This window comes from Rhinoraja longicauda, chromosome 18 (genome assembly GCF_053455715.1).
Source record: "Rhinoraja longicauda isolate Sanriku21f chromosome 18, sRhiLon1.1, whole genome shotgun sequence".
NCBI classification, from domain to species: domain Eukaryota; kingdom Metazoa; phylum Chordata; class Chondrichthyes; order Rajiformes; family Arhynchobatidae; genus Rhinoraja; species Rhinoraja longicauda.
Window position 1 is genome coordinate 6,966,175 of NC_135970.1, and position 27,204 is coordinate 6,993,378.

Consider the following 27,204-nt stretch of genomic DNA (forward strand, 5'->3'; position numbering starts at 1 on the left):
TCAATCAGTACCCCGTTCCTGCCGTCTCCCCATACCCCCTGACTCCGCTATCTTTAAGAGCTCTATCTAGCTCTCTTGAGACACAAATGTCTCAATTCCACAGTTGGTCATCGGTGGCAGTGGGCAGACCCCAGCACCCACACTCGACCATTCTCACGCCCCACCCCAACTGACCCTCACTCTAAATCCCATCTCCTCTCTTCTCCCATTGTCCCATGCCTTCACACAGGCGGTGCTAAATCTTTGGAAATCTCTCCCAAAAAACCCATGGAAGCTCTGTCATTAATTCCAATCAAAAAGATGGATAGATTTCTGGAATGGAGAAAATTAAGCGATACCAGGATTGTGCAGAAAATGCTGTGAAGATCAAATATCAGCCATGATCTGAGCTTCCATCTCTTGTATTTTCTCTCCACTCTGAGACCATCGTCCAAACATGACCTTCACTCCTCTTCATGGCTCTAATGGATACCTGGTTGAACCCCCCCCCTTCCCCTTCCCCTCAACCCCCCCCCCCCCCCCCCTTCTCCCTGTAACTTCCTGGACTCCTCCAGGTCACAATTACCTAAGCTGTGTCCGGCAGTGTGAATGAGCTAGAGTAACCACTGGAGATGCGGATGGCACTGAGGGACTGGTCAGCTGGACCTCTGAATTCCCTTCGAAGCTAATGTAATGTGTCCTCTGAGGTGGCAGTAGTTTGCGTGTAACTGGCACTGCCCTCTTGAGGCCTCTTTCCCACAGTGTGCCCGCACGCACGCACGCACGATGATTTTACTCGGGTGAACATGGTGTGCAGTTGAGTTATGTGCGCATTGCATGATCTCGTGGAAACAACTATGACCACTCTGGTCAAGATAGAAGAGCAATACGTGGAGGGGTGTGAATGAGTGAGGCTTCGAAATTGAGTTTTGGTCGCGGGTAAATAAGGAGGAGGATTCCTGGCGTAGAGCCACAGGATTTATATCTGAATGATTGCAGTTGTGAGTGGGTCAATTCTGCATGAAATGCAGATTAGTGAATGCGTGAGTGTGATGAATACAACCTTGGGAGGACTGGAGAAAGCTTGTTTGTGAAAGGGATAATGGTGAAAAAGATCAATAGGTGTTAAAAAAAAAAAGTGTGTGTAACGAATGCCATCTCCCTCTCTCTCTCTCTCCCTTCTCTCTTTGACACAGAGTCGTACAGCACGAAAACAGGCCCTTTGGCCCATCTTGCCCATGCCGACCAAGCTGCCCCAGCTACACTAGTCCCATCCGCCTATGTTTGGCCCATATACATCTAAACATTTCCTATCCATGTACCTGTGCAACTGTTTAAATGCTGTTATGGTACCTGCCGAAATTACCTCCTCTGGCAGCTCATTTCCACATTCCCTCTGAGCGAAAAGGTTGCCCCTCCGGTTCCTATTGAATCGTTCCCCTCTCACCTCAAACGTATGAATCATGCTGTGTCTCAAATGACCACAAGTAACGCAGCACAGGAAGAGGCCATTTAACTCGTTATGGCTGTGTCAACTTTTATGAGAACTCGTAATTAATTACAATCTCTGCACTTTCCCTCCACCCTTAATTTTCTCCCTTGCAGTGCAGAATCATGTTTTCAGACATCAACATATCAAATCACAACTTAGTGCAGAGTGCCAAGCCTTCTTTTCAGTTACCCTCATACCACGAGAAATGGCTTCTGCCTATCCTGAGCTTGGATATTTCCATTAAAGCCTCACTTCATCATCTCTGCTGTAAGGAGAACAATCTCAGTCTCTCCATTTTCAACCTATCTGAATTCCCTCATACTTGGTATTAATCCAGTCAATCTCCTTGACTTCCCAACCCGTGTTTTATAAACGTTTATCGTACTTTCTGTGCATTGGTCCAGTGTTAATGAAAGTCAAGCCAAGGATAAGTGGTGCAGAACAGGAAATGGGTGTGGTCTACTGCCTTCAAAACCTTTGGCTTTTGCAGAATCTTCGGACAGTAAATATTTAAAATTATGGCAGTGCCACAGTAAAAGCTTGTTTACTTAAAACAGTTTACAACAGTCTAAAATGTCCTACATGCGTATTATAGACCAGGCTATGACAGAGAAGATTGTGTAATGAGAGCGTTTGTTGACATGAAGACTGCTCTGTGTTTTATTCACTTCGGCTGAGTCATTGAGTTGGAGTTGCTCGTGAAATGGCTGGCACAGAAGAGTTGGAATTCTCTGGCTCAGAAGGCAGTGGAGGCCAATTCTCTGAATGCATTCAAGAGAGAGCTAGATAGAGCTCTTAAGGATAGCGGAGTCAGGGGGTATGGGGAGAAGGCAGGAACAGGGTACTGATTGAGAATGATCAGCCATGATCACATTGAATGGCGGTGCTGGCTCGAAGGGCCGAATGGCCTCCTCCTGCGTCTATTGTCCATAGTTCCACTCTGTCCCATTCCTCTGCTCTTTCGCTTGGCTATGCCTGGAATAACTATCCAATACTACTACACTTGAAATTTTATCACCAGTGAATTCCAGATCATAACCACTGCATAAAAGGATTTTCTCACATTTTGCCTCTCGTTCTCAGTCCCCTTAAATCTGCACCTCCTCACTCTTGAACCACCTGCTAATGAGATTATCTTCTCTCCCTTTACCACATCTAAACCCGTACTGATTGTATATTGACACACAATGCTGGAGTAACTCAGCGGGACAGGCAGCATCTCTGGAGAGAAGGAATGAGTGACATTTCGAGTCGAGACCCTACTTCAGACTCGAAACGTCACCCATTCCTTCTCTCCACATTTACTCCAGCATTTTGTGTCTCTCTTCGGTGCAAACCAGCATCTGCAATTCTTTCCTACACACTGCTTGTATATACATCGTGCAAATCTGCTATCAATTTTATTTTCTCTGAAAACAACCCCATCTTCTGTTTAATGGTGTGGCTGAAATATCTCATCACTATGGCCATTTGGGATTATCTTTTCTGCATGCTGTCAAGGACCTGCACATCTAAGCTAATTGTTGCCTAACCTGGAGTTTGCACAGTTGCAAGGTAACCTTGTTTTTTATACTTTCTACCAGCACAAAATATAGGATCTCAATCGCTTTACTAAATACTATCTCAAAATGTTCTCCCACAGGTTTTTTGCAATTCACAGCCAGCTCTTTGTTTTCTTTTCCAGCTTTCATATAGAGTCATAGAGTGATACAGTGTGGAAACAGGCCCTTTGGCCCAACTCGCCCACACCGGCCAACAATGTCCCAACTACCCTAGTCCTACTTGCCTGCGCTTGGTCCATATCTCTCCAAACCTGTCCTATCCGTGTACATATCTAACTGTTTTTTAAACAATGGGATAGTCCCAGTCTCAGCTTCCTCCTCTGGCAGCTTGTTCCATTCACTCACCACCCTTTGTGTGAAAAAGTTACCCCTCGGATTCCTATTAAATCTTTTCCCCTTCACCTTAAACCTATGACCTCTGGTCCTCGATTCCCCTACTCTGGGCAAAAGACTCTGTGCATCTACCCGATCTATTCCTCTCATGATTTTGTATACCTCTATAATATCTCCCCTCATCCTCCGCTCCATGGAATAGAGACCCAGCCTACTCAACTTCTCCCTATAGTACACAACCTCTAGTCCTGGCAACATCCTCGTAAATCTTTTCTGAACCCTTTCAAGTTTGACAATATCTTTCCTATAACATAGTGCCCATAACTGAAAATAACATTCTAAATGCAGTCTCACCAACATCTTATACAACTGCAACATGACCTCCCAACTTCTATACTCAAACTGACTGATGAAAGCCAAAATGCCAAATTGCTCACCACCACCATTCATAAGTTCACAGAAATTGTCTGTCTTTTTCGTCTTTTTTGTTGTTGTTATTTTTAGTGTGTTTAGAAAGTTTGTGTTAATGTTCTCTGGTTTGTTTTATGTGGGTGGTGGGCGGGGGAAACTTTTTTCAATCTCTTACCTTGCCGGAGATGCGAGTGTTTTCCGGATATTATCTCCTGTTAGGCTCTGCGGCCTAACATTGTGGAGCTGGAGGCCTTGCTCGGGACTGACTTTGAGCCCCATCACGGGGCGTGGACTTACCATCGGAGCCGATTCCTTGCCTGGGATCGACGCTCCAACCGCGGCATGTGGAATTTAACATCGAGGAGCTCGACGTCGGGAAGCTCCAAAGCCGCGCGAGGTTCGCTAGCCCTGACCCAGGGTAGATCGCCTGGCACGGGGGAGCTGAGATTCCCCCCCGATGCAGGAGCTTGATCACCCCGGCAAGGAAGGCCCACCGCCGGCTACGGGAGTCAAGATTGTCCCGTCAACGGAAGGTTAGAGGCCCTCCGACCGCTGGAGGACAAAGAAGGGAGAGATTGAACTTTTTTTCGCCTTCCATCACATTGAGGAATGTGGAGGAGTCACTGTGGTGAATGTTCATGTCAAAATGTATTTTGTGTTCTGTTGCTTTTTTTTGGAAAGTAAAATCCCTCGTATGTTGCAAAACATACTTGGCTAATAAAGTATGATTATGAAGATTATGAATTGCTTTTCATTTGATATTAACTGCCATCCTATTCTCGTGTTCTCTCTTTGCTCATCTTATTGTATTTTACACTTCAGCTTATTGCATTTATCTTCGCACTTAAATTCTTCAGTTTAAGTGCACCCCACTTTTTTGTTTTATCAACTTCTCTGTCATCCAGAGAGTGCTTATTTTGGTTGCCGACTTCTCTCACTTTCCAAATCCGGAGCTGTGCCTCTTTTTAAAGATCTCTCTGTATTCTGTTACGGTTTTGCTTGTTATTTATGTGGTGCCTCATGCAGACCAGATCCCCTTCAAGCCCCTGAAGTTGGCTGCTTTCCAATTAAGAAATTCTATTTTACATGACTACTATCTCTTATTCATTAAACTAAATCTTGTGATCCAGTGGTTTACTGCACTCCAAGTGTATTTCCATTGATATGTGTCCATTTGCTTCACTTCATTCCCCAGAGCTGGATCTAGCAATGCTTACAGCATTTGGGGAAAGGTTTGTTGATCATGGAAGTTCGCCTGCACGTATTTCAGGAAGTCTTGCCTTCTTTGGTCTTTACTGCAAGTCACCTGTCGCTTAAAATCTCCGTCACGTTTCCAATGAGACCTCTTTGTCTTTGAGTCTCCGATGTTGCCCCACAATGTCCAATGTGAGTGGAAGGATGCATGTCATCTTCTGACTAGGCATGCTACATCTCTCAGTTTAACAATCTCAATTAACCCCCTCCGTCCCCAGCGACACCTTTCATTTTCTTCTGCTCCGATTATTTCGATACCATTTTGGTGCACACCTCCAGATTCGGGGACAGTTTCCTCCCAGCTGTTATCAGGCAACCGAATCATCCTGCTACAACCAGAGAGCAGTGCTGAACTACTATCCACCTCACTGGTGACCCTCGGGCTATCCTTGTTCGGACTTTGCTGGCTTCACCGCGCATGAAACACTATTCCCCAATCATGTATCTTTACACTGTAAATGGCTCGATCATAATTATGTGTTGTCTTTCCGCTGACTGGATAGCAAGCAACAAAAACTTTTCACTGTGCCTCAGTACACTTGACAATAAACTCATCTAAACTAAATTCTGTTCCAACTGTTTGTTTTAAAATAATTGTTCTTTTGATAGCTTTGGTCCGCACTCCACGATAGAAAGACTTTTTAATCTTAATTTTCATGCTCTCCTCCCCCCCCCCCCCCCCCCCCCCTCCTTCTTCAACTTGAAAGACATGACCTGCTCAGTGTTTTCAGCCTGTTTTGAATTATTTCTGTCCGTATTAGGGTAATTGATCTCAATGTCGGTGTGAAAGATCGACTGGAAATTTATCATTACTAAAAGCAGTGCAATATTCACAAGATTGTTCATTGTAAATGTGTACATGATATAACCCAGAGTTGCATGATACAGCTTGGTGGAGAAGTTAGGGATGGTGGCAACTTCACTTTAATGGGTGTTACAACTGTGGTGAAGCTGATTCAGGATGTCAGTTATAATCCTCAGTTCAAACAAGCAGTTTACAATATCAATATTAGTGAAGAAGCAACTGCTGAAATAACTGCTGTCATCCTCAGCAATACCCTGATGCATGAGAATGCTTGCTTGGACCACAACATTGAAGGAAATGAACAAAATAGATTTTGCATTGACAATAGACAATAGGTGCAGGAGAAGGCCATTCGGCCCTTCGAGCCAGCACCACCATTCAATGTGATCACATGGCTGATCATTCTCAATCAGTACCCCGTTCCTGCCTTCTCCCCATACCCCCTGACTCCGCTATCCTTAAGAGCTCTATCTAGCTCTCTCTTGAATGCATTCAGAGAATTGGCCTCCACTGCCTTCTGAGGCAGAGAATTCCACAGATTCACAACTCTCTGACTGAAAAGGTTTTTCCTCATCTCAGTTCTAAATGGCCTACCCCTTATTCTTAAACTGTGGCCCCTTGTTCTGGACTCCCCCAACATTGGGAACATGTTTCCTGCCTCTAACGTGTCCAACCCCTTAATAATCTTATACGTTTCGATAAGATCTCCTCTCATCCTTCTAAATTCCAGTGTTTCCAAGCCTAGTCGCTCCAATCTTTCAACATATGATAGTCCCGCCATTCCGGGAATTAACCTAGTAAACCTACGCTGCACGCCCTCAATAGCAAGAATATCCTTCCTCAAATTTGGAGACCAAAACTGCACACAGTACTCCAGGTGCGGTCTCACCAGGGCCCTGTACAACTGCAGAAGGACCTCTTTGCTCCTATACTCAACTCCTCTTGTTATGAAGGCATTCTCCTCTTGTTGAGAATTGTCATTCACTTAAATAATTAGTATAGTAGGCAACCTGTTATTAACGCGTGCATTAGATGTAGAACTTATTAACAGTTTAGTTGTGTGTACTGCTGATGGGCAACCTTGCCACTTAATTTACCCATAATGACCTTTGCTGAATATCATTAATAATCCTCCAGCCTTCAAGAGCTTTATGCCACATTGGAGTCTGAAAACACAACTAACTTGTTCAAGCCGCAGCCTGTGATTGTGATCAGAGATAAAATGCAGTATAGATTGGGGAAGGGCAGGGAAAAACTGTAGTATGCGTTAGAGGCGATGCTGAAACCAAAGGGAGAACACTGGAAATGCCTAACAGGTCTTGATTGTTGGAAGTGGCCAGCAGTTCACAATGATGCACGTTGAATGATCACATTCCCTCAAGATGTTATTATTGAGCAGAGTTGAAGAATCCAAAGGAAAGTAATATTGACTCGGGACAGCATTCGACCAAACGTCTTCCCGGCCTATCATAAGTAAATAAAATGGTAATGTGGCAGTAAGCAGTTTCTCCAACCCCAATCACGTTTATCATCAAACATGCCTATTATCTTTGCTTGATTCACAAACCAGTCTCTCAGATAGGAAGATAGTATGTTGCTCTTAATGAAAGCTGAGAAAGAAAACAACTGATTATTATTGAACAATTGGTCTAATACTTGTGGTTGGGTAATTACTTGTCTATAATTAAGAACGAGGATTGAACATTGAAAATTTTCAAAAGTATGTGGCAAAAGTAGGTCACATATTTTGTGGAAATGCGGCCTACATATTTCACATTTGGGGTGGTAAAACAGGCTTGAGGGGCTAAATGGCCTCTGGCTTCATGTGTTCCGTGCCTTTTGCTTTCATAGCATTCTCATCATGCAATCATTAAAGATTTATTTACTCGTAGCCGTTGTCTCTTTTACTGTGCTTGCAGCTTTTGCAAAACGTATACTATTTGGTTCTTCTTACCTCTCTGTCTTTCTACCATAAGAGTCTCTGATCAGATTTGAATGCGAGTGCCTTGAGGATGGCTGTTTCCTGGACGTCCCCTACATTCCCTGTCATCCTCGGTATTAATTACATTCCATTCTCTTGTGTCATCCACATACATTGTTGACTTGACTCGGGGCATATTTTCAATATACAGCCTAAAGAGCAGGAGTCCCAATTGCAATGTTTCATCGTGTATAACCCGATAAACAACCCTTTAACACTGCTCTCCTCTCAGTTCCGTAATCAATTTCTTTATCGGAGTTATACCATTGGCCCCATCTATGTGAGCTGCTTTTCCTTTTGGGTGTGGGTTTCATTACCGGATATGATGTTCAGGGTGGTAAGGGATCAATGTAGTGGGATTCTTTCATCCCTTTGATCAAAGCTGCTGGTACACCTCTTACATTGTGTGAATGGGTCTCAGTTCTTAAATACTCTTTATATAATCTTTACCTTCCTTGGATCTCAACAGGGAGAAGACTTGGGGAAAGTGCTCAGGTTTCTGTGACAGTAGGGTATGTGAGAGCCCTTTTCAATTTACCCATCCACAAGTCATCATGTAAGGTCCAGTTTATTCAGGCATAGAGTGATGGATTGGGAAGGGCAGATTGGGAGTGGGAAAACATCTCTGGGTTTGGAGGGGGCTGCTGGGAGGGGGATGCTGGGAGGGGGATGCTGGGAGGGGGGTGCTGGGAGGGGGATGCTGGGAGGGGGATGCTGGGAGGGGGATGCTGGGAGGGGGATGCTGGGAGGGGGAGGGGTTGCTGGGAGGGGGATGCCGGGAGGGGGATGCCGGGAGGGGGGTGCCGGGAGGGGGAGGGGGTTGCTGGGAGGGGGGTGCTGGGAGGGGGAGGGGGGTGCTGGGAGGGGGAGGGGGGTGCTGGGAGGGGGAGGGGGTTGCTGGGAGGGGGTTGCTGGGAGGGGGGTGCTGGGAGGGGGGTGCTGGGAGGGGGATGCTGGGAGGGGGATGTTGGGAGGGCGGTGCTGGGAGGGGGATGCTGGGAGGGGGATGCTGGGAGGGGGGTGCTGGGAGGGGGATGCTGGGAGGGGGAGGGGGTTGCTGGGAGGGGGATGTTGGGAGGGCGGTGCTGGGAGGGGGGTGCTGGGAGGGGGATGTTGGGAGGGCGGTGCTGGGAGGGGGGTGCTGGGAGGGGGATGCTGGGAGGGGGTGCTGGGAGGGGGTGCTGGGAGGGGGGTGCTGGGAGGGGGATGCTGGGAGGGGGGTGCCGGGAGGGGGTTGCTGGGAGGGGGTGCTGGGAGGGGGAGGGGGAGGGGGATGCTGGGAGGGGGGTGCTGGGAGGGGTTGCTGGGAGGGGGATGCTGGGAGGGGGAGGGGGTTGCTGGGAGGGGGGTGCTGGGAGGGGGTGCTGGGAGGGGGATGGGAATGCTGGGAGGGGGATGCTGGGAGGGGGAGGGGGATGCTGGGAGGGGGAGGGGGATGCTGGGAGGGAGTGGTGAACATTTTTGGGGTGCAGTGATGGCAGGTGGGATGTGATGGTTCAGTTCTCGAGTGATGGCAAGTTGGGAGTGAGGATGACCTTGCGGTGAAGGTAGGTCAGGTATGCCTGTGGTTGGAATTTGCATTGGAGCTGTTTGCCGTTTCTTGGAGCCTGTTGTGCAAAACCCGCTTGGAATATCCAATATGATGCTCCATCTATTTTTTAATGTCACTCAGGACTTGGCACAGGACAGGCATGTGGATTCTGGAGCAGCTATTTTAAGTACACCTCCTCACCAAAGTGCCCCACCCATGGCTACTCAGTGTGGGGAAACTGAGGATGCCAGTGCATGGACAATCCAGTGCCCAGTTACGCTGAACCTGTGATTCTTTCCTTACCCAGCACCCTAGCCCTCTCCTTCTCACCAGACTGCTGAGAAGAGAGATGAGCAGTTTAGTAAGGGGCCATTGGACAGTGGCACTCTGAGGAGAGAAGGGCGATGAAGGATGAGGGTAGACGAGGGCTTCCAGTGTTGAACCATGTCTGCCCTCTCTGCTTTGTCTGGCAACATCTTTTTCACGTGAAATGCTTCATGCGCCTGTGTCAGCACCTTGTTGAAAATATCCCAGCAGCCTTGGCCCGATGCCCGCCCCAATCAGATGGATGCGTATTCTGGGACAGGGCTGATTTTGTAAAAATGACTTCGCCCCTTTTCGCCCCTCCTCCTACAAGATATTTCGGGGTGTGATTGGGATGCGATGTGGTTGTTTATTGGCCTCGGTTGGAGAGACCCAGAGTCTGTGTGAAATACCACGGTTTCAAAATAAATGTGTTGACATTAGTTGGCCCGTCCCTTACAGGGACTTGTTCCTCCTCGGCCTGCCTGGCCCTACCCAGCCCAGCCCTGCCCACATGCTGCTGGCTATTACAGGCCCAGATCGGGTGACAGAGCAGGATTGGTGCTGGGACGCGAGGAATGCGATTGTGATATCTACTTGTCAGAGGCGCATGCTAATAAAATGAAAAGGAGCCTATTAATAACAATCATTGGCTACTGGAGACGGGGCTGACAGAGAGAGACGGAGCTTAGTGGAGAGAAGCCCTCTGCTGTACTCTGGGGTGTGTGGATTTTCTTCAGTCTCCTGTAAGTTATCCTTATCAGCTATGTAACCGATTGCATTTGTTGATGCCACGGATGTACCGATGGGGTGGTGTGTGATTGTTCTTTGTCTGGCGTCCGATCTACATAAAAACCTGTAGCCAAGATGACAACAGGCAAGACAGCGAGTTGATGCAGTCCTACTGTTGTGGAAAGTGTTTGAAGCAAACATCCCTGTTGGCACACTCCCTCTCGGGCGAAGTTGTCACGGTGTAATGTCAGCTCGCTGCAGATAGTGGGGAGCCTATCCCATCCATACTGGCCTGTTTCCCCTCACTGCATGGCACCGCTCTATTGCCACATATCCCTGCACCCAGGGCAGTGTAGCTCTGAAACGCTGCTTCTCCTGTGTGAGTCATGTAAAACAAATCTTTGTTATGGTTCTCCGAAGGTCAGGTTGTTTCCACAACAGAGCTTGCTGCAGGTAACCGCACTATTTCCCCATACCCGTGCGCTCTGTAGGTCCTTTGGTGGTGTCAGTCCCATTCCCCTCTGGAATATGGTGAGGGGACGATGAAGGAATTGCAGATTAGTTGGGCAGTGTTGAAGGAGGAAGAGTATCATTTACATTTCACCCATGACATTGTGCTCGGTCCCGGACAGTGGTCTCCTCTGCGTTTTTGAAGAGCTACCCCGTGATCGCTCTGCTGCGGCGTTGAAATCTAAGTGCTGGTGTCTTGACGGCTCTCTGCACTGAAGCTTTGCCAGGATGTGGGAGGTCCTTGATGTGATTCCCAGCAGGTCCAGGTCCCAGGGTGCAGGGCACCATCTCTGTGTTGACGCGGTGCAATAACAACCTGCCTCGTACACAGGTGCTCGCAACCTCCCTGTGCTGAGTGTGTGGGGTCCGACACTCTCTGTACGAAGACTTCCCTCCATTGCACACCGGGACGAGGAAGTAGAAAGTGGAATACTCCCTGAGGTTGCCGGTGAGTAATCCAATCTCCTTGCCATCCTCCTCCCATGCTGTCAGATTTAGTCCCTCTTGTCAGCTGTTCTGCCCCTCGCTGTTTCCATCATTTGCCTCGGTGCGGTTTGTGACTCGTGGATAGTCTGCCTTCAGGTGTTTCCAGCTCCACTGGGGCCAGAGGGCTATTCACCGTGGCTGCCAACATGGGCTGTTTACTGTCAAGGTGGTAGTGAAACCTGTCGGCAATGTTGCTTCATCGATGGCCGCGGACTGGCCGTGACCTGAAGGTTCAATTTGCTCTGCATTCAGGATAAATGGCGCCTCTATACTGTGCAGGAACACCACCTCTACCACCCTCACTGTGTACAGACTGCACCTCCCCACCACACTGCAGCATCCCCTCTCCCATTCCCACCCTGCACAGGTGCCCTCGCACTTCTCACGTTGTTCACCTGCACTAACCTCTCTGCAGTGTGTGAGTGTGCAGGTAGTGGGGGTAAGTAGGGGTAGAGATGGGTCCATGCCTGTCAATGTGTGTCCGCCCACAGCTGGCAGCCTATGTGCACACAGGACCTGGTTCAGGAAGGGGAATGGATTCTGCATTGGGAACTAGATCTGTGGGTCATGGGGAGTGAGCTCGGTGTGTTCAAGTAGGGAGCCAGCTCTACATGTCTGTATGTGTGTTCACATGTGCATGCCGACAGGGCTGTGTGTGTGTGTGTGTGTGTGTGTGTGTCCATGCATGCTCTGGGAGATGGTTCCATCTGTGTAAGGGGAGCTGCTTGTCTGATTTGTGTGTTTGCACAGAAAATGCTGTCTGTGTGCACATACAAGGTAAGCTGGTCATGTGTGTGTGTGTGTGTGTGTTTGCATGTATGTGGGGAGAGTGTGGGCTAAGTGTACGCACTTAGGAAGCCAGAATAGTGTCCGTTGAGCAGTTGTAAGAGCGTGTTCATGCACTGTGTGGGTGAGCACCAGATCTGCGTGTGTGCACTCGTATGCCTAGGGAGCTTGGCTACATACATGTACTTGGCGAGCTAGCTCTGGGGCATGTGTAGATGTGTGCACACATGCATCTGGGCCGATGTGCGTGCTACATGCAGGGGTAGCTGGCTGATTGTGGGAGCTGATTGTGTGTGTGCACACAGGAAGTTGACCCTGCAGACCCTGGTGTGGTGGCTGTTTGTGTGAGCGTGTGTATGCACGGAGTTAGCTGTGTATGTGCACACAGAGGACCTGCATGTAGGGGATTGATTCTATGCCCGTGTTTGTGTGTACTCACATGGGTGACAGGCCATGTGTGTGGGCATGCGTGCGTGCACGGGGAGCTGGATGTCACTGTGTGCAGGTGTGCATATGCAAGCGGCTGGGGCTGCCATCTATGTGTACACAGAGAGTGGTCTGTGCGTGGGGAAAGCATGCCTGTGCCTGTGAACACAGTTAGAGCTGCTGGCATGCATCTGCTCAAGCACGGCACGCTGGTGTATGTGTGTATTGGGGAGCTGGCTGTATGCGCGTGTGTGTGTGTGGCGTGCGCACACCACCTCTTATGGAAGATTATGTGTATGCCCACATGCACCCAGTTATGTGTGTGGGTGTTGAAGTGTAGGAGAAGCTGGCTGTGTGCATGGGTCAGTGAGCCCACAGGGGAAGGTGGCTGGCTACCTGGGTGTGTATGTGCACGGTGGAAGTTGGCTATGTGTCACCTTATCCACTGACAGTTGTGAGTGTGCCTGCATATAAGTGGGTAGATGTGCGTGCATGTGTAGGGGAAGCTGGTTGTGTCTGTTGACGTGTACACACACACACACACACACACGTGTACGTGCTCCTGGTCAATGCGTGTGCTTGTACATCCCCAATTGCCCTTGAGAAAATGATGGGGAATTGCTTTCTGAGCCGCTGCTGTCCTTGAGGATTGAGTATACCCACAAGGCTTTTAGTTTAGTTTAGAGATACAGAGCAAAAACAGGCCCTTCGGCCCACCGTGCCCGTGCCGACCAGCGATCCCCGCACACTAACACTATCCTACACACACTCAGGGCAATTTACAATTTTACTGAAGCCAAATAACCTACAAACCCCGACCACCCCAGCAACGGACTGTTCCAGCTGCTACAGTCAGGCAAACGCCTCCGCTGTCACGCTGTGAAAACAGAGAGGCCATCAGGACTGTTAACTCTCATATCACCAGGGACTCATTTAAATTTACTGTATTAATTTATTTTTTGTGTAAACATTTTTTTTTTCTCTATTCTGTTTTGTAGTTTAGCACAATCCGCAGGTTGCCACTTTCATTTCTCTGCACATCTTGTAGAAACATAGAAACATAGAAAATAGGTGCAGGAGTAGGCCATTCGGCCCTTCGAGCCTGCACCGCCATTCAATATGATCATGGCTGATCATTCAGCTCAGTAGCCTGTACCTGCCTTCTCTCCATATCCCCTGATCCCTTTAGCAAAAAGGGCCACATCTAACTTGACTTGACTTGAAACCTGTGTGTCTTTGGAGTGTGGGAGGAAACCAGAGTACCCAGAGAAAACCCACGCAGGTCACGGGGAGAATGTGCAAACTCCGCTGACAAGCACCCGTAGTCAGGATGGAACCCGGGTCTCTGGCGCTGCAAGGCAGCAACTCTACTGCCATGCCACTGTGCCACCCCGTTAGTGATGGAGTTGCAGGTTTTTGACCCATTGACAATGGAGGAATTGTAATAAATGTTCAAATCGGGAGGGTGTGTGGCTTGGAGGGTGACCTCTAGCTGGTGATGTTTATATATTTTTACTGTCCTTCTGGCTGACAGAGGTGGTGGATTTGGAGGGTGTTGACCAAGGAGCCTTGGTGAGTTGCTTTGGATGTTACTGTGCCTGGTCGAATGCTTGTCTGGTTGTGGACGGGTCGCTCATCAAGCTGGCTGTTATGTCCTGCAATGCAGTCAGTCTTCTTGAGAGTTGTTGACACTGCAATCATCCAGGCAAGTGGAGAGTATCCCAGCTATCTCCTGACATGAACCTTATAGATGGTGAACAGGCTTTAGGGAATTGGAAAGTGCGTTACACACCACAGGATTCCCACACTCTGACCTGCCCTTATAGTAGCATTATATGCTGCTACACATGGCAACACTGGTTCAGTTTCTGATCAATGGCAACTCCCAGAATAGTGACAGTGGGAGATTCAGTGACGGTAACGCCATTGAATGTCAGGGGCTGACAGCTAGATTTGATCGTGTGTATGGGGGAGCTGCCTGTTTGCGGCTGTGCAGGTTTCTATGCTAGATCTGCACCTATACATACTTATGTGTAGGAAGGAACTGCAGATGCTGGTTCACACCGAGGATAGACACAAAATGCTGGAGTAACTCAGCGGGACAGACGGCATCTGTGGAGAGAAGGAATGGGTGACGTTTCGGGTCGAGAACCTGCTTCGGACGTCTGAAGGTGGGTCTCGACCCGAAACGTCACCCGTTCCTTCTCTCCACAGATGCTACCTGTCCCGCTGAATTACTCCTATATATATATTTATATTTACATATATATATTTATATATATATATATATTTACATGTGCGCGCAGAGGAAGAGTTGCTTAGCTGTATATGTACAGCATCAAACTGCCCATGTGTGTCTTTGAGCTTTGCAATTGCACCCTGTACATTCAGTATATTAAGAAAAGCAGTGGCCCTGATATCAACCCCAGGGATATCCAAAAATTAACCTTGCACATCTACACCATTTCCTGTTACTTAGCCAATTTTCCATGCTGTTGTGACCCATTTTATTCTGTGGCTTTTCATCTTGTTGACGAGTCGAAGGTGTGAAATTTATCAGATACTTTTTGAAAGCCAATAGATATCACGTCACAAGTCAATTTTCTCCCATTGACTTTCTCTGATATTCATCAAAAATAACTATAGAATTAGTTAGATATGATTTACCTTCAACAAATCTCTGCAGGCTTCCTCCAGTCGATCTAGGTTGTCCTGCCAAATGAACGTTCTGCTCCAAATCCTTGCTTCTAGAACTTTCCCCACCACCCAGCTTAAATTGAGCAATGAGTACTGTATGCACTTTTCAATTCCTTGAGCACCTCCCCTGAATCTGTGGACGATTGTGGCCAGAACCTATGGAATCTCCTTCCTTTCTTCATTAACCAAGGTGGTTAATCATCCAATCTTGACCAGGTGATTTATCCACTGTGCAGCTGTACAGAGTTTGTACATTCGCCCCGTGACCGCGTGGGTTTTCCCCGAGATCTTCGGTTTCCTCCCGTACTCCAAAGACGTACAGGTTTGTAGGTAAATTTACTTAGTATAAGTGTAAATTGTCACTAGTGTGTGAAGGATAGTGTTAATGTGCAAGGATTAACACTGTGCGGTGATCGGTGCGGACTCGGTGGGTCGAAGGGCCTGTTTCCGCGTTGTATCACTAAACTAAACTAATCTGAGATTGAAAACAATGTATGAACCCACTGTAAAATGATGAGCAGCTGGAAACTAGTTCACTCTCCATGTAATGAAAAATTCCATCAAGTTGTGGTTGTTCTTCCCTGAAGGCCCACACAAGATTGTTGATTATTTCTTTCTTGTTACACTGGTCTGGGATGAGTAGTTCCCTCGTCTGTCTGCAGTGAATCATTCCAAATAACCATCATGTACACGTCCTCTACTTCCAATTCATATTGTAAAACCGAATGGTGATTGGTGACAGCTTTGCAGAACACTGTTATTCGGTCCACAAGGTTGGCCCAATGTTTCTAGTTGCCCGCCACTCAACCTCTCCATCCCACTCCGACTGTGACCTCTGCATTTGGTTATTGCAATCAACAAACGCTTCATGTGTTAGAAAGCTCCCAAGACCCTCTGTAATCCCCCCCCCCCTTCTTAAACAGTATTCTGCTTTTCTACTCTTCCTACCAGTAGGTAACCACATTGTACCTGTGAACATTTGTCCGTTACATCTTTGCACACTCCTCACGACTTGCTTTCCGTTCTATTCCTGTATCTGAGCAAATGTGGCTACAATGCACTCGTCCTGACAACTGTTTATAATGTAAGTTATAAATAGCTGAAGCTGTATTCCTGATCCCTATGCTTACTAACATGAAGATGATTCATATATCCCAGCTCGATTTTCTGTTAGGTAGCCAATTCTGTACCCATGCTAATTTTTTTTTTAAATGTAGAGCTACCAGGATATTCAAAGGGATGTGTGTGTACCTGTATAAAAACTAACACAAGTTCCAAAAAAACGGATATGTTAGCCTTGATTGCAAGAAAATTTGAATACAAAAGACTTTTCCTGGGGTATTGTGTACAGTTTTGGTCTCCTGACCTCTGAAAAAAAGGATGTACTTGATATAGAGGGAGTGCAGTGAAAACTCACCAGAGTAGTTCCTGGGATATTTGGTCGATTATATTGTGTAGGATTCACCTCTATTCTTTGAAGTTTAGAAGAATGGAAGGAAACAACTTACAAAAAGCCTTCCGAAAGAGCACAGCAGGACATTACCTCATGGTTAAGACCCAAGGCTCACAGCGTAAACTTAAGGGGTCAACCATTCAAGGCAGAGAAAAGGAAAAACATCTACGTACCGGCGGTGTATCTTTGGAAAATGACTTCTGAGGATAGAATGGCAGAGCAGGCTTGAAGAGTTGCATAACCCATACCTGCTCCAATCGACTCTCTGTAATCATTCTGTAAATGTAGTAACATAGAAACGTGGAACATAGAAATATAGGAAAATAGGTGCAGGAGTAGGCCATTCGGCCCCTTCGAGCCAGCATTGCCATTCATTTTGATCATAGCTGATCATCTAAAATCAGTACCCCGTTCCTGCTTTTCCCCCATATTCCTTTAGCCCGGAGAGCTAAATCTAACTCTCTCTTGAAAACATCCAGTGAATTAGCCTCCGCTGCCTTCTGTGGCAGAGAATTCAACAGATTCACAACTCTCTGGGTGAAGAGGTTTTTCTTCATCTCAGTCCTAAATGGCCTACCCCTTATTCTTAAACTGTGACCGCTGGTTCTGGACTCCCCCAACATTTTTCCTGCATCTAGCCTGTCCAATCCTTTAAGAATGTTATATGTTTCTATAAGATCCCCTCTCATCCTTCTAAACTCCAGTGAATACAAGCCCAGCCGACCCATTCTTTCATCATATGTCAATCCCGCCATCCCGGGAATTAACCTGGTGAACCTATTATACTACTGGTGAACCTACGCTGCACTCCCTCAAAAGCAAGAATGTCCTTCCTCAAATTAGGAGTCCAAAATTGCACACATGGAACATAGAAAAGTACAGCACACGAACAGGCCTTTTACCCCATAATGCCTTGGGGTTTCCAGGTCTCTACGACCCCATAATGTCTGTGCTGTAGGTGATGCCAAACTAAACTAATCTCATCTGCCTCACATGGTCCATACCACTCCGTTCCCTACCCACCCCAGTGCCCATGTGAAAGCCTCTTAAACACCATTATTGTCTCTTCCACCAGCAGCATGTTGCAGGAATCAAATTCTTAAAGAACCCTGATCTTATTCCAGTGAAGGTCAGCGGAAGCATGGAGGACCACATCCCATCTAATGGCACATGACAGCATTCTGAATGTCAGACATTTTAGTGCTGCTGGCCTCTCGCACGGCATTTCCAGCTTAAAACAAACTGCTGGAGGAAAAGGCAGCATCCATAGAAGGGAAGGGACTGGCGACATTTCAGATCGGGACCCTTCTGAGTTTCTCCAACAGCTTATTGCTCAAGATACCAGGCAGTCCCTTATGTTTACATTTTCAGCACTCATAGTTTTGCTTTAATTTCTCTTTTGCTGGTATTTACACATTTCCTTACTTTCTCCTGTTTGGTTATTGATTAGTCTTCATCGCCCTCTCTCAGCCAGTGTCACAGTGACTGGTGACACTCAATCTCCTCTACCCTCCACTCCACAGCCAATCCCTTTTATTCTCATTGTTCCTCCACCATTCCCATCCGCCCCGACTTTGCAACCGAAAACATTTTAAATCTCCAACCAAAAATGAGGTTAGTGTACACGGATACCTGATGAATATCCATGGTATATCCATGGATACCTGATGTAATGGTGGCTAGACCTATATGCAATGCACAAAGTACTGGAGCAACTCAACAGGCCAGGCAGCATCCCTGGAGAACTTGGGTAAGGTTCGGGTTGGGGCCCTTCTTTGGACTGGTTGTGGGGGGTGGGGAGAAAGCTGGAAGAGAGGAGGGGCGGGACAGAATTTTTGACGGGCTGATGGTTGGTCAAAGGCCAGACATCAAAAAACAAAAGATGTGAGACAAAAGGATTGAAGAGTTGCAGGAAGGACGTTCCCAGTGGGAAGTCCAGGACCAGAGGCACACCCTCGGGATTTGGTAGATATCACTGAGAATCTAGCTGAGCTGAGAACTGACTGAATCTAACTGAGCTCCATCTTGCTGAGAAGCAAAATATCTTCCTCCAGAGGCAGTGAAATTGTCAAGTTCTCCTCCGCTGGCGCAGGAGGCCAAGTCATTAAATATATTGGCGGCGGAAGGAGATGCATGTCTTTATGCTGGGGGATACAGAGAGCAGGCGGGCAAGGGCTACTGTTGAATGGTGGAGCAGGGCCCAAGGACCAAATGGCCTACTCGTGCTCCTACTTTCTTTGTAAAGATATATTCTACACAAAATGTTCAAACGTGTCTTACAGCGGGGCAATAAATGAGGGAATCGGAAGTGCTCAGAGCTAGCAAAGCCCCAGTGGGCCGAATGGCCACCTATGCCGTAAGTGGGGTATGAGTTGCACCAAATATCACTCCAATGTCACTGAAATCTGTTCTGATTTAGTGCATTACAATGAACCTTGCTGGCTGCTCCAAGGTATTATAGAGCATATGGCCTGCTCCTCCATTTGAGAAGGTGCTTTGCATTGTATGAACGGCTCTGGAGTTGCTGGCATGCGGATGTTGCCGTGGCTGCTGAACAGGTGGCCATTCTCCTCGCCACATGTCAGCGGGCAGGTCACTGGTAGTGCCCTCTCTGCCACTGCATGCCATCTGCGAGACTGTGCCTCAGTTCACGACATTTCTCCTCCAGCAGCAGAAATAAAAAGCCGCCAAGATTCTGTGCTGCAAGGAAACAGCGGCCATGTCAGTGGCAAGGGAAGGTGGAACAGGAGAAAGCTTCTGGGAGGTGAGTGAAGATCTCTGGTCAATTCTCCGAACCTGCGACCTTCCCCCATGCTCCTCCCCTCCTCTTTATTTAGCCCTCAGATTTCCTCTCCCCAGACTTAACAGCCAAACATCCTCCCATCCCCTTCTCACCCCAGCATCTCTCTCTCGACCCCTCGCCTCTCCTCCTCTTGGCCTTTCAGGCTATTCCCCTCCCTCTCAACCCAAGGGCCCCCCTCTTGCACCACACTGGCCTGACACTGGACTGCTCCTTCATTTCCCCACAGCACTGGAATGCCCCATTCTGATCCATTCTTCTTGCATCTCAGGTTCTTTCTCTGCCCACCCCTTCTCTGATGTCTTCTGATGTCTGCACTTCCCGTTCCTCCCTCCCACCGTCTCATAACCCCCTCCCGGGCAGTGGGCACCTTTCATGCTAAAGCTCCTGAGCCCGCGTTGTAGAACAGCAGTGGCTTTGTTCTCCGCTTCCCCTTTGCAACCCCTCTACCCCAGCATCTGCGCTCCCCGGCCCTGCGTTTCACCCTCTATGTCCCACCTTCCCCTGAAGCCGGGGCACTACAGCCGGACGGTGAAGCGGATTGACGATGGGAACCGTCTCTGCAACGAGGTGCTCAGCTGCTTCCAGGAGAGGGCAAGGATTGAGAAGCAATATGCCCAGCAGCTGACGAACTGGTCCAAGAAATGGAAGACCGTGGTGGAGAAAGGTAAGAGACCCATGAATTGACTGCTGGCTGCATCCTCCCCTAATCTGGCACCACCCCAGTCTCTCCCCAACTCACTGACAACCCTTCCTCGATCCACTGCTCCCTCTGTCTGCCCTTTGCCCTTCCCCCTGGATGGCTCCTATCAGAATTTTGCCGGCTTCTTCCACTTCTCTCTGACTCCTTGCCTCCCCATGCCCCCTTCTCTCTCCCTCCCTCGCTTTACTTCTGCCCCTTTCTCTCTCCCTCCCTTGAAACACCTTCACCCGACTCGGGGATGGCACGGTGGCGCAGCGGTAGAGTTGCGGCCTGACAGTGCCTGAGACCCAGTTCGATCCTGACTACGGGTACTGTCTGTAAGGAGTTTGCACATTCTCCCCATGACCGCATGGGCTTTGCTCCGGTTTCCTCCCATGTTCCAAAGACATGGAGATTTGTCAATGAATTGGCTTCTATAAATTGTACCTAGTGCGTAGGATTGAACTAATGTAGGGGTGATCGTCGGTCGGCAGGGACTCGTTGGGCCGAAGGGCCTGTTTCCGTGTTATTATATCTCTAAAACTAAAAGCCTGGTGTACATTCACGACGGGTCTGTTTTGCCGTTGGAGCTCATTGCTGTGATAAAGGTGGTGTGTGTTTCTGTCTCTACTGCACATTCAGGCACTGGTTTCAGTCTCCTTCCACCCACTTGCTGTAAATATTTCTCCATGAGTAGTCCTCTCCATTAGTAATTTCCTTTGAAGCTGTGCCACCTGGCAAAGTGAAGTGGAACTTTCTTATCCACACAGTCCAGACATCTCACACAGACGATTTCAACCTTTTCCCATGTTTCCTCTGTTCCAAAGTAAACAATCGCATGCCTGACTTCCCCACTCTGGTCAAGCTCCTGCCCCTTCTGCAATGCTCCATATCCTTCCTGTCATACAGTGGCCAGAATTATCTCCACCAATAGCCTCTGCACACAATTTGATTCACACAGCTTGCACACACAATTTGAACTTGACCTACCTCAGCCTAAAGAGAAAGCCATCCTAAAAAACCTTTCCAACCAACGTATCTACCTGTTCCACTACCTTGAGGGCATTTTGGGCAGGTTAAGTTCCCTCCCTTTTTGTGCACCTCAGTATTCTGCCATTTATCCTATATTCCTTACCCTCTTTATTGCCCGTAGCCAAATGTATTACTTCTTAACGCTGGCATTATTTGAAAGACTTGTGGGACGTGGGTGTTGCTGGCAGAGCCAGCGTTTGTTATCCATCTCTGTGCACCATTGAGACGGTGGTGAGTGGCTCTCCGAAACTGCAAGTTGAAAGTACTCGGTGTGCTTTTCCTTCCTTACAACATGGAAGGAGCACGGCTGGTGAGGCAGTTCTCGGATTTACACCTAGCAACCTTCAAGGGCAGGCAATATATTTCCACATCAGGATTGTGTGTGACTTAGTAGAGGAACTTGTAGCTGGTGGTCCTTCCACGAACAGTGGACTAATGAATGGGTCACCAGTCACGTAGTTCTGAATGGTGGTGAGATTCTTGTGCATTGGAGCTGTATTCATCCAGGCAAATGGAGAGTTCATAAGTGGTAGGAGCAGAATTGGGGCGGCACGGTGGCGCAGCAGTAGAGTTGCTGCCTTACGGCAAATGCAGCGCTGGAGACCCGGGTTCGATCCCGGGTGGAGGTGCTGTCTGTACGGACTACAGGTCCGTACCCGACTACAGGTGCTGTCTGTACGGAGTTTGTACGTTCTCCCCGTGACCTGCGTGGGTTTTCCCCAAGATCTTCAGTGTCCTCCCACACTCCAAAGACGTACAGGTTTGGCTGGGTAAATGTGTAAATTGTCCCTAGTGTGTGTAGGATAGTGTTAATGTGCGGGGATCGCTGGGCGGCACGGACCCGGTGGGCCGAAAGGGCCTGTTTCCGCGCTGTATCTCGAAACTAAATTAGGCCATTCGGCCCATCCTGTCTACTCCACCATTCAATCATGGCTGATCTATCTCTCCCTCCTAAACCCTATTCTCCTGCCTTCTCCCCATAACACCTGTCACCCATACTAATCAAGAATCTATCTCTGCCTTAAAAATGTCCATTGACTTGGCCTTCACAGCCTTCTGTGGCAAAGAATTCCACAGATTCACCACCCTCTGACTGAAGAAATTCCTCCTCTTCTCCTTCCTAAAGGAGAGTTGTTTAATTCCGAGGCCATGATCTCTGGTCCTAGACTCTCCCACTAGCTGAAACATCCTCTCCACATCCCCTCCATGCAGGTCTTTGTTCACAGTCCAGCCCTTGTGCCTTGCAGGGAGTGGACAGGCTTTAGACTTCACATGATGAATCATACACCACAGGGCACCCAGCTTCTGACCTGCTCTTTTGGTCAGTGTTTAGTTCATTTTAAGGATCTGGTAAATGTGAATTTAATTTCCCACTTTGATGCCACCAGACCAGCCTGTTAATATATTTTTGTAGTGTAAAGCAGTCTCCCTGTCTGTTATCCACCTGGCCAGTTACCAGCTTCAAACGGTCCACTGTAGTAAAAAGCTAAATCATTACTGTGCACTCTAAAATGTTAGGGGTCTACAACCAAGCCGGGAACTAAATCTCCCCCCCCCCACCCCCCTCACTCCAAGAAACCCTCTCGCCAATGAAGCACTGATCTGCTTTCTGTCCCTAAGTTTAAAGTGCTGCTTTTCTGTACAATCTGGTAAATGTTTTATTATCATCTATTCAGGGGGTGTGCATGTAAGACTTTAACACTTGGCACAGTGGCGCAGTGGTAGTGTTGCAGCCTTACAGCGCCAGAGACCCGGGTTTGATCCTGATTACGGGTGCTGTAAACGGAGTTTATACGTTCTCCCTGTGACTGATCTTATCGAAACATATAAGATTATTAAGGGGTTGGACACGTCATAGGCAGGAAACATGTTCCCAATGTTGGGGGAGTCCAGAACCAGGGGCCACAGTTTAAGAATAAGGGGTAGGCCATTTAGAACGGAGATGAGGAAAAACTTTTTCAGTCAGAGAGTTGTAAATCTGTGGAATTCTCTGCCTCAGAAGGCAGTGGAGGCCAATTCTCTGAATGCATTCAAGAGGGAGCCAGATAGAGCTCTTAAGGATAGCGGAGTCAGGGGGTATGGGGAGAAGGCAGGAACGGGGTACTGATTGAGAATGATTAGCCATGATCACATTGAATGGTGGTGCTGGCTCGAAGGGCCGAATGGCCTCCTCCTGCACCTATTATCTACTGTCTATTGACTGCGTGGGTTTTCTCCGGGTGCCCCGTTTTCTCCCCACATTCCAAAGAGATGCAGTTTTGTAGGTTAATTGTATGTAAATTGTCCCTAGTGTGTAGGATGTGAAACTGCGATACCATGTTGGTTGAAGGAACAACCCAACCTAATCCTGCCTTTCAGCACTTGGATTGTACCTACATCGCACAAGAAAATAGCAGAAATACATCATCTGGTCCCTTGAGCCTGTGCCCTCGTTCAATATAATCATGGCTGAGCTGTGCCAAGCCACAAATCCTCTTCTGTTCCAGTTCCTCACATCCTTCAATTTCCATAGTTCGAATCATGTTTAAATGAGAAATTCTGTCTCTATCCCTCTCAGCAATGAATTTTAGACTCTTCTAACTTCCAACTTTCTTTCTTCCTAATCTTTCTAGAAATCACTTCAAATCTATGCCCCTGGTTTATATCAGCATCTCTTAGACAAGGCAGAAGTGTCAACTACACTATAGAGGAAGTAGCTAGGGTGAGGAAACCATGATTTATTGGGGTGAGGAGAAGCATTAGCGTTAAGAAGGGTCTCGACTCAACATCACCCATTCCTTCTCTTCAGAGATTCTGCCTGTCCCGCTGAGTTACTCCAGCATTTTGTGTCTATCGTTAATTTATTGGGGGCTGGTTAGTGTATACAACAGCTGCCCCTCAACAACAGCAAATGCCTCTTGACTAGTTTGTGGAGCAACAGTTCTTTCAATGCCATTGCGAGTTTGCAAAGCTTCGTGAGTAGATTGAGTAGTGAGTGAAAAGTGCCCTATTTACGACTGGATCGGGTGCTTGGGGGATAGTCTTTATATGTGATTATTTTTCACAAATACCACCAATGAGGCAGAGTAGGGAGGGGGATGAGGAGCATGATGTCAAGATAACAACTTCTATCAGTCAAGCAATTGAACTGGCCATTGACTTCAGGAGGGAGGGTGGAGTTCATGCCTGGTCGGTATCGATGGTGCTGGAGGAGATGGTCGAGAGCTGCAAGTACTTAGGTTCTAAAATATCACCAACAATTTGTCCTGGTCCAACCACATTGATGCTGAGGCCAAGAAAGCTTTCCGACATCTCTTCGTCCTCAGACAGCTAAAGAGATTCAGCACGTCTCCAATGACTCTCCCAATTTCTCGAACTGGATGAATTGCTGACTGGTTTTCCCAAGACCACATGATATCGCTGAGAGTTGGTGGCCCAGTCCAACAACTAGCGACAAGCCTGCACTTGCTGCACCCCCCCCCCCCCGTCCATTCCCCCTCCCCCTCATCTCCATCTGTACTTCATGCCACCTTGGGAAAGCAGCCAACATAATCAAAGACCACTGACACCCAGTTGGTCCACTTCTCTCCTCTCTCATTGAGCAGAAGATACAAAAGCTTTAGAGCAAATACTATGTCAGATTTGAGAAAAGCTTTTTTCCCCCCGGTGTTATCAGACTCAAACGGCCCTTCCATAAGCTAAAGATGAATTCATGATCTTCCTATCTACCTCAATATGGCCCTTACACATTTTGTGTAATCTGCACTTTCTCTTTAGCTGCAACACTAATTATTTATTTTCTCCATTTTCTTTTGCACTACCCAACTGTACTCATGCAGTATGATTTACCTAAATACCACAACACTTGCACACGACGATAATGAAACAATGTCAATGCCATTGACGATAATGGTTTAAAATAGTAGCTGATCAAACACATCAACTGAAGCGCAAACAGGGATGGGCAAAGATTTCCAGTTACATACTGTGAGAACAACAATATAAATCGGGATGGGTGGATTGAATCTTGTATCGTGATGGCAGATTAGGACCAAGGTGGGGAGAGAGCCACATGGACAATTCAAAGGAAGCATAGTGAAAACTACAAACTCAGCAAGACCAAGAAGGTGGAATGCTGCATGAAGAAGGAACTCTGGGGCAGGGGGGGTGGGGGGGTGGGGGTGAGGGGGTGGGGGTGAGGGGGGTGGGGGGTGGGGGGTGAGGGGGTGGGGTGGGGGTGGGGGGGTGTGGGGGTGGGGGGGAGAGTGGAATAACAAGCTGCTCTTAGTAGAAGAGAGATTGGGGATTATTTTGGGATCAATGTCTCAGGATGAAGAAATAATCTCTTGCTTAATACAGTAGATTGCTAAATAATTAATTGTTATTTGCTATCTTTCACTTTCAAACGAGGGAGAGATGATGAATTGCAGTAACAATATCATGAGATGGATCAAGGGAATGCGAATCGGGAGAGAGATAGCAAGTCAGCAGTATTTAGTAATAAGCCCATTTTAATGATTAACCTAACTGTCTGCGAACTGATGGTATTCTGTGAAGTGTTTGAATGGGGAAGGAATAAGGATTTGGGCATGCCTAACTTCAGTGCATTTACACAAGGCTCATTATAAACTGGGCATCGGAGTTCATAGGCAACCCTAGCAGAAGACACTCAAGAATGAAATCAATGTGACACAGGACCAGTTTACATACTAAATGGTAAGAGATGTACTTGCCATCAAAAACAGCGTAACCAATGATCGCCAACCACCCGTTTACAATAATCCTGGTTTGTATTCTCGCCACAACTCCCCCCCCCCCCCCCCCCCCCCCATCACTATCACTCACTCTCATCCTGGGACTATTTATAGGACATGGGACTTGCAGCGAATTCGCCTGCCACCCCATGCATCTTTAGAATGCGGGAGGAAACCGGAGCATCCAGAATAAACCCACGCAGTCACAGGGAGAACTGCAAACTCCACGCAGACAGCCCCTGAAGTCAGGATTGAACCTGGGTCTCTGGCACTGTGAGGCAGTGGCTCCACAGTTGTGCCACCGTGTTCAAATGTGATGTTGCCATGAAAATAAGGAAATTCTGAGCTTTTTCATCTTTATTTCCATATTTTGAGTAAAGGAACACCTGGACATTGCAACTAAAGGAGATTTGGATTGAGGTAGGAAGTCAGAAAAAAGCTCAATAGTAATAAACAAAATAAAGATGCTATAATTTCCCGAAGCCGGCTTTCCATCCTGAGTGGATGTGGGCAAGAACTGTACTGTAGATTAGTGTAATGGTGTCACTCATGTTATGTGTCATGCTTTTGTAGTTACGCCCCATTAGCTTTTGAGTGACCACTGCTTGTGAGATTCGGGTTAGTATAAGTGGAACGTGTAGGCGTGAGGTCGTGCTTGCTGTGTAGTTAATAAAGTCTTTGGATCATTATCCAGGTGTGAGGCTTCTGTTATTATACAGTCACCACAACATGGTGTCAGAAGTGGGATACAAACCCACGCCTCCACTTGGATTGATTAAATTGAAATTAATGGGCAAGTAGCTGACAAAGAATGGGGTTGTTCTCATTGACAGGATTTGGCTCGTACTGCTCCACAAAGATCTATTTAGATCTAAGATCTACAAGGATACAATAAATAACTATGTACTTGGATACATGACTTTCTATTCGATTACACTTTGTAACCCCAGGCTGCTAGATATTTCTGTATTTTACCCATTCCATGTATCTGTTTCATTCCTCCATCCCCTCTATTTCCCATTCCATCCTGCTCTCCTATCTGCTCCACGCATTCGGCCCTTTCCCACTCCATACTCCCACCCCTGTCTCCCTGCCTTCCTTCTCCCCACCCCTCTTGGCCCGGCCTTACTCCTGTCTTTCATTTTGCCTGCTCCCTCTTCTTTCACTTTTGCTCTCGTTTAATTTATCTTCTCATCTCCTTTCTTTAACACACTCT

At 47.6% G+C, this 27,204-nt stretch overlaps 1 pseudogene across 1 annotated transcript in view; it reads left to right on the forward strand.

Annotated features, from left to right (window-relative positions):
• Positions 1–27,204, forward strand: part of LOC144602462 (protein kinase C and casein kinase II substrate protein 3-like) — a 49,841-nt pseudogene that overhangs the window by 6,885 nt on the left and 15,752 nt on the right. The window contains exons 2-5 of the transcript XR_013548445.1: positions 11,225–11,341; positions 19,410–19,505; positions 20,052–20,208; positions 21,416–21,486. The product of XR_013548445.1 is annotated as a protein kinase C and casein kinase II substrate protein 3-like (transcript). The remainder of the gene's footprint in view (positions 1–11,224; positions 11,342–19,409; positions 19,506–20,051; positions 20,209–21,415; positions 21,487–27,204) is intronic.